The sequence below is a fragment of the Diadema setosum genome, chromosome 1, assembly GCF_964275005.1.
Source record: "Diadema setosum chromosome 1, eeDiaSeto1, whole genome shotgun sequence".
Lineage (NCBI taxonomy): Eukaryota > Metazoa > Echinodermata > Echinoidea > Diadematoida > Diadematidae > Diadema > Diadema setosum.
Window position 1 is genome coordinate 14441376 of NC_092685.1, and position 8300 is coordinate 14449675.

Here is an 8300-nt window from a genome sequence, read left to right on the forward strand (position 1 = left end):
CCGAGAATCCGTTCAAAAGTTATGAATTTCTAAAGTCAGAGTGCCGCCATTGCTGGATGAGAAGACTACAACAGTTGGTGACGTCACTGCAGAACAACTATTAGAGAAAAATCCAATATAAGGAAATTCCACAAAATTTCCTTCTCCTATCATAATGAAGGAGTAATTTACTTATCTCTCTTAATAGCAGGGAGATACGTCAACAAGTCAAAGGAACGTCACTTTTTTTAAAATCAAATTTTATGAAATTCTCTTTCTATCTTCTTTATATCGTTCTGCAGTGATGTCAAAAGCTGTTGTAGCCTTCTCATCCAGCAGTAGCGGCACTAAAACTTAAAAAATATATATCTCTTGAACGGATTATCCGATTTTCCCCAAGCTTTCACTGATGTGTTCTATTGATAATGCTGCATTCACTCAATCCACATGGTATAATTTTGATGAAACTTTCCCTTCAATGAACGGTAGAATTTGCCCATTCTGTTTCTCATTTTAAAGTGTTTTCAAGATGTACTTTATCCCGATTTACATCAAATGAAAAAATGAATGACGTTAACACAATTCTGACTTAAACTTAACAGGTTTTGGATATATTATACACTACTACAAAATTCCTGCCGAAGGTAAACCATTCAATATTAACATTAAATGCAAAATGTTTTTTCATCAAATTGCCCGCTTTTGCATTAACATAATTATATTACTCCCATTTAGTGTTATCCATTCGAGATGTTTTATCATTTCTATCTTGATATTAATCAAAAGTGTCTCACTTGAATCGATGCTGAATTACTTGCACATTTTACCCAAAACTTTGGTGTTCAACGCCGAACTCAAACAAGAAAGGTGTTTATCATTAGATCAGGGAGGTGTGAGAGAAGGAAATGCAACTCCTGCTCTCCTTTGAAGTCATGCTCGTCAAAGTCGAGAAGTTATTGGCTTAACTTATATACAGGTGGAACCAAAGTGCTTGCCGAAAGAGAGCATCAATAATCGGGACTGGCGCCCCCACACCAGGAAAGATTTCCCCTCACTGCAGTTCGCTCTCTCTTTCAATGTGATGGCAACAATGAATTTGTGTGCCTTGAATTGGAGCAGCGAATCAAAATGCAGTGGAAAACCAAGGAGGTTTAATACATTGGAGTTCCAACTGGCTGCAGTTATTCAAACAGTTGTCAGATTTCTATTGATGTACAAAAGAATTCCACAGGTGCACTTGTGCCTTTGATGATCGATGTTTTAAGCCGCCGTCTTGCTGAGCAATCTGAAGATTCATTTTGAACGTTATCATTATGTTGGCCATATTTTGCTTATTTATTTATTAAATGAAATGAAATTTTACGTAATGATAAAGCATGTAAAACAAAAGTCAATTCCGTCCAGAAATTTGCGCAAAAGTGTAAATCAGAGCTGTATCATGTGAAAATGTTTAAAACTGTACCATCCTGGAAAGCTGCTTTTATCACTTTTCCGCTTAATTTCCAAAAATGAAAATAATATGAAATAATCTTCAAGTACTATAGATATATCAGATTAGTGCCCGGGTATGCCCAGTCGAGTAATTTTTATCTTTATTTCAGCATTTTTGGCTCAATTTCTATTCGCGCATCCTCGTGTCTGTACCACCTACCTTTTATAAGAAGGGATCGCGAAAAGTAATTACCATCACACAGACATATCTTCCTTTGAAAGCGGCTGGTGATTATGCAATGAGAGACGAGTCAATTGTCTTCCTATCTGCGTGGCAGATCCTGTTTGGCACATGCTTCAAATATTTCTGAGCGGCGGCATCGAACATCTAGTAAAGGAAATAAGACAGTCCATTCTCTAGAACCTCCTTAGTAAAACCACTGACCTGTAGGTCAGTGTGTAAAACTGACAATTTGAACAGCACAAAGTTTAAAAGCACGATGGAACACGCTTTAGCGGAGGACTTTATTTGAAAGATCAAACTATCACAGATTAAGAGATTAAAAGATAACTTGCGCAAATGTGCGCATCATTGAAAAATATTAGGATTTTAAGAGGATCTAATAATCATATCCTGCCAATTTGCGCATTACGTAGAAACTATAGATACATGTACACATGTATAATGTCGAATTCTTTCATAAACTCTTCTTTATCAATTCGAGCATTTCACTTAAGATTTTACAGTGAAATAAAGCTCATAATTCAATGAAAAGTGAAATGCATTCGTTGTCTCCAAACTTCGTCTTGCAACTATCTAGAGCGGTGTCCAGCGTACAGTGGAATGTTAGACATCCCATTGTCACGCGTTGAACCCAAACACGACTGATTTATGTTTGCATAAAATTACGAAGAGTTGCCACTCTTGTGTAACACATCCCTGATTATAAATGCTCTCCTCTGAAGTCAGGAGCGACACGGCCGTGGAGTTATGCGCTCAACTGCAAGTGGCACCCAGGTGTTTTGACAAAAGAAAAGGTGTTTTGACAAGAGAGCGCATCAGTAATCGGGACTAACGCTGTCACAGCAGAAAAGACCTCCCCCTGCTGCAGTTTGCTCTCTCTATGTGCTGGCAACAATGAATGTGTGTGCTTTTGATTGGAGTAGCCATCAAAATACAATATAAAATTGCCTTGTTAACTGCAAAAAGTAGAAAAATACACTGGAACACCCTTTATCAAAGCACTTTGTTTCAAAGATCAATATGCCAAATTAAAAGATAAGAAACTAACATGCTGTAATGTGCGCATCATTGAAATATCAAGTGTTTAAGATCAACTAATTTCAATTTCTTTTAGATTTGGCCGTTACGAAGAGAACAGAAATACAGGTGTATAACTTTAGATTCTTTCCTGTTATTGTTCTAAACAAATTATATAATATTTCATTCAAAAATATTACACTGAAATGCATCTTGTAATCCAATGAAGTGTTTCGTCTATAGGAGATGAGGGGCATCGAGGTTATGGCTTGAAAGCGTAGAGGAATGTTAGACATCCTCTTGAAATGCTTTAGAACCCAAACATGTGTTTGTAGGATTACGAAGAGTTGTTACCCCATCAATAGGCCTTTTCGGTTTGGGTGCTGTGTTGTAGTGTTTGTTTTTTAATGTTAACGTGTATTTCAACTAATCCTGGTGGGCTTTAGTAAGTATGCCCAACAAAAGTTGGTTTATGTACTGACATAGCAACGCACCTGACTCTTGCATAACCTATTGAAGCATCTCTTCCTATTATCTTAGCAGCACCCGTGGTATGTGGCAGACATAAGCTACAGTGTTGGAACTGAATAAATCTACAACACATCCAACACATCCCGGCTCAAACAATCGATGGTGTACAAAATGTGCCGTGAAACAATATCTACTGATGTATGCTGGGTTGTTGTTGTTTTACACCCTTGTGTGGTTTAGGTATGATAGATGTATTTAAAGACTTAAACTAGACATAATAGGCCTACTTTCACAAGTCATTCTTTACCCTCCATTAGAGAGTAAAGAGCTGCAAATTGTTGGATGTTGTCTGGTCACGTTATAGCAGTATCACGTTTAAATTGTGCACATGAAATGACAAACTTACCATTTATCCATAGCAATTCTTCAAATTTGTAACAATATTGTACTAAGTAAAGTACCGACATGGTATGCGTCAAGAAAGAGGTATCAAAATCCGATCAGATTTAGAAATGAGAGCGGTATTTTTTTTTTTCTCTGCGAAATGTCTAGTTTACATTGCATTGTATGCCTCTGCCCTGCCACTGGTGCTAAATGCATCACGTGTCTTGGGGTTATTCTGTTTAGCCGTCCAGTCCCAATAAAATGATAGTACTATGACGGTCACTCTATTTTGATTGGAACTCCTTTTCTTAGGCCATAACTTCATCCAATGTCCTATATCAAGATAGTAATATGAGTTGATGAAAATAACAGCCATTAATTGGCAAACTTATACATGGGATTTTTATAGGGGTGATTATAGGGTGAAGGTAAAATCACCATAAATGACCGAAAATACTCTTTCCAGCAATAATTTCAGCTTAAAATGATATTGTCAAATATTGATATTGCTTGGTTTTGGATTACAATATTTATTCTAAATAAACTTTCGAATTACCATGGGGTGATAAATGAAAGTTAAAGGGAAGCATTTTCCAAGAACTGCCCAGTGTTAACTGGGAAATGAGCTTTATTCAATCCAGAATTATTATAGCTATCAGATGTCAAAATAAAGAAAGGAATACAAGTATATTGATACGCTTAACAGCTTACTTCAGAGCATTACCATTAGTCGTCCCATGCTTTGAAGCACCAGACCAACTATAATCAGAGAGGTGTTGTCTATAGATAGAGTGGCAACTCGTTGTAATTCATACAAATCGTTTGGGTTCTGAGGCTGTTTTCACATAGAAGTATACTATTCGGGTATTCGGGCTCGTTTTTCGAGGGCACGCGAATAGCTTGAATCGAACGATAGGATTTCCTCACACCGGTTCACATAAGAGGGCACTATTCGAAAGTACCGAATACCTGCGAAAAGTATAGCAAAGTGGGAATCGAGCTTGTTCGATTTTCTTGCAGCGTATACCGTCTCTCATTTATGAAATAATGACACTTTTGGTCTGGATTTGCCCGTTAGCAAATATAAGCATGTAGACCGACATTCTGATGCAGTTTAGAAATTGTTTATAAGATTTGCTGCGATGTAGGAGGAAGAAATCCTCACTACATGGGATGGTGAGTTGACGGTGCGGATGAGGTGTATTCGGTGCTCGAATAGCGAATATAGTCAGGTCGCTTAACGTCAAATTTTGAGATTACCGTTACACGGCGGATAAAAGCACCTAATTTGGAGAGATTACTCCTCAGGACCTACTCATTGACATTTGAGTAGGAGCCCTCTGCAAAATTTTTATTTTCATGGTATAAATGCTGAATTTCATTTTGCAGAAAATTTCGCGGAAATGAAACTTTCGCAAATTTCGCGAGGAGCTGATATCGCAAAATCAAAATGCGCGCGATTCTAAACAATGCATTTGATGCCAGTGGCAATTTGCGGGTAAGTTTCATGCTGCGAAAAAGACCGTCGGCTCCAAGTCACGAACATTTCATGTCGGGAAAATAACACCGTATTTATGTATCTGAGAGAGTAAAGTAACGAAAACGGGGTACACATTTGTGGTACTTTTTTCATTTTTCATGGAGCTGGAAAACATGAACCCAATCTTGAATTCCATGATCAACAAAGCATTTGAAACATAGAGGTGGTTGAATTAATTACCGATTTATGAAGAGAATAATGCTATCGAGGTGTCACAGTGTAATGTACATTTGCCAGTTCAGAGTTATGTACATAAAGCATAGACCCGATATTAAAGGGGCTGCAGATCGTTTTCTAATGTTTTTTTTCTTTTTTTTGGGGGGGGGGGGGGGCGGGGAGGGAGGGAAGGAGGGGGCTGCGGACCGTTGACGGGAGTGTTCAAGGGTCAGTGATCTCCCCCTTCCCTTACCATTAGAAAACGTTCTAAGCCCCTTTTATAAAGTAACTAAACTGGGAATAGGGACCTACACCACAATGTGACAACTCAACAGCATTTTCTCTTCATAAATCGGTAATTAATTCACCAACCGCCATGTTTCAAATATTTTGTTGATCATGGAATTCAAGATAGGGTTCATGTTTTCCAGTTCCATGAAAATGAAAAAAGTACCACAAATGTGAACCTCGTTTTCGTTACTTTACTCTCTCAGATACATAAAAACGGTGTTATTTTCCTGACATGAAATGTTCGTGACTTGGAGCCGACGACCTTTTTTCGCAGCATGAAACTTCCGCAAATTGCCAATGGCATCAAATGCATTGTTTAGAATCGCGCGCATTTTGATTTTGCGATATTAGCTCCTCTCGAAATTTACGAAAGTTTCATTCCCGCGAAATTTTCTGCAAAATGAAATTCAGCATTTATACCATGAAAATAAAAAATTTGCAGAGGGCTCCTACTCAAATATCAATGAGTAGGTCCCGAGGGGTCATCTCTCCAAATTTGGTGCTTTTATCCGCCGTGTAACGGTAATTTCACTAAGCGACCTGACTAATAGCGAATAGCGAATAGCGAATACCGAATACCGAATACTTCTATGTGAAAGCAGCCTAAAGCATGCATTACAAGATTCCCCTGCGCTTCAAATCATAAATATACAATAATGTTGTGCAGTACGTGCATGTGTAATAATGATTTAATCAGGGAGGTGTTACAGAGATGGAGTGGCAACTCTTCGATATTCATGCAAACACATGTTTGGGTTCAAGGCGTTACAATGGGATGTCTAGCATTCCATTACGCTTTGAAGTCATGCTCGGCACCGCTCTAGTTGCAAGACGAAGTTCGGAGACGAAGAACGCATTTCACCTTTTGTTGAATTACAAGCTTTATTTCACCGCAAAATTTTATATGAAATACTCGAATTGATTTAGAATAGTTTAGGAAAGAATTCTATATTATTAACATGTATTTCTAGTTTCTTCGTAATTCGCAAATCGAAAGGAAATGAAAATTAGGCCCTCTTAAAAACTTAATTTTTTCTATAATGCGCACATTTCCGCATGTTAATTTTCTATCTTTTAATAAGGGATTTTTTGATCTTTCAAATAAAGTACTCCGTTAAAGCGTGTTCCAGCGTGTTTTTAAACTAGTTGCTGTTAAAATTGTGGGTTTTACACTGCATTTTGATTAGCCACTCCAATTCAAGGTACACAAATTCATTGTTGCCATCACATTGAAAGAGAGAGCGAATTGCAGTAGGAGCAAATATTTCTAGATGTGAGAGCGCTAGTTCCGATTATTGATGCTCTCTTTTGTCAAAGCACATGGGTAACACCTGTAGTTGAACGCATAATTTCTCGGCGGTGCCGCGCATAACTTCAAACGAGAGCTTTAGTTGCATCTCCTTCTCTAGCACCTCCCTGATTAATGTGTTCATGTATATTATTATTACATCATCGGATGATTAAATCAGGGATGTGCTAGAGAAGGAGAGGCAACTAAAGCTCTCCTTTGAAGTCATGCGCGGCACGGTCGAGAAGTTATGCGTTCAACTACAGGTGTTACCCATGTGCTTTGACAAAAGAGAGTATCAATAATCGGGACTAGCGCTCTCACATCTAGAAATATTTGCTCCTACTGCAATTCGCTCTCTCTTTCAATGTGATGGCAACAATGAATTTGTGTACCTTGAATTGGAGCAGCGAATCAAAATGCAGTGTAAAACTCACAATTTTAACAGCAAATAGTTTAAAAACACGCTGGAACACGCTTTAACCCTAACTAGGGCCGGGCTATTTAGGTAGTTGATAGAGCCGGGGGGGGGGGGGGGCTCCCAGGCCCCCCCCCCCCCTCCAGATCTCGGCCGTCGACCGTGCGATCGCGACGAAAATTGGCACACACATTGCCTATGATGTAATCTAAAATACCTTGAAGTTAATTTTTGAAAAAATTATCATTAATATGCCAATTTATGCATAATGATGCATGAAATCAGACTATTTGGTATAAATCACAAAATAAAGCTCAAAACAGGCACATTTTTTGTGTAAATATTCTTTTCAGTGTCCTTAGCAAATGTAATAAAAAAAATTGTGACGCCCGGGCGTCGCAAATTTGGTGTCAAAAGATGCGGGAGACTCGAAAGAAAAAAGTCATGAAACGTCGCGGCGATAGCTTTTTGCGATTGCGATACATCGCGCGGAACGTCGAGGGGGGGGGGGGGGCCTCGGAGGCCCCCCCCCCCCCGGCCAAGTTAGGGTTAACGGAGTACTTTATTTGAAAGATCAAAATATCCCTTATTAAAAGATAGAAAATTAACATGCGGAAATGTGCGCATTATAGAAAAAAAATTAGGTTTTGAAGAGGGCCTAATTTTCATTTCCTTTCGATTTGCGAATTACGAAGAAACTAGAAATACATGTTAATAATATTGAATTCGTTCCTAAACTATTCTAAATCAATTCGAGTATTTCATATAAAATTTTGCGGTGAAATAAAGCTTGTAATTCAACGAAAGGTGAAATGCGTTCTTCGTCTCCGAACTTCGTCTTGCAACTAGAGCGGTGCCGAGCATGACTTCAAAGCGCAATGGAATGCTAGACATCCCATTGTAACGCCTTGAACCCAAACATGTGTTTGCATGAATTACGAAGAGTTGCCACTCCATCTCTGTAACACCTCCCTGCATTAATTGCATCAGTTATACTTCAGCACATCCATTTACAATCTTTGCTCAAAAACTGTGGAGGCGTTGCATATTACAGGCAGTTGTCGTTTTGCAAAATTTTTGA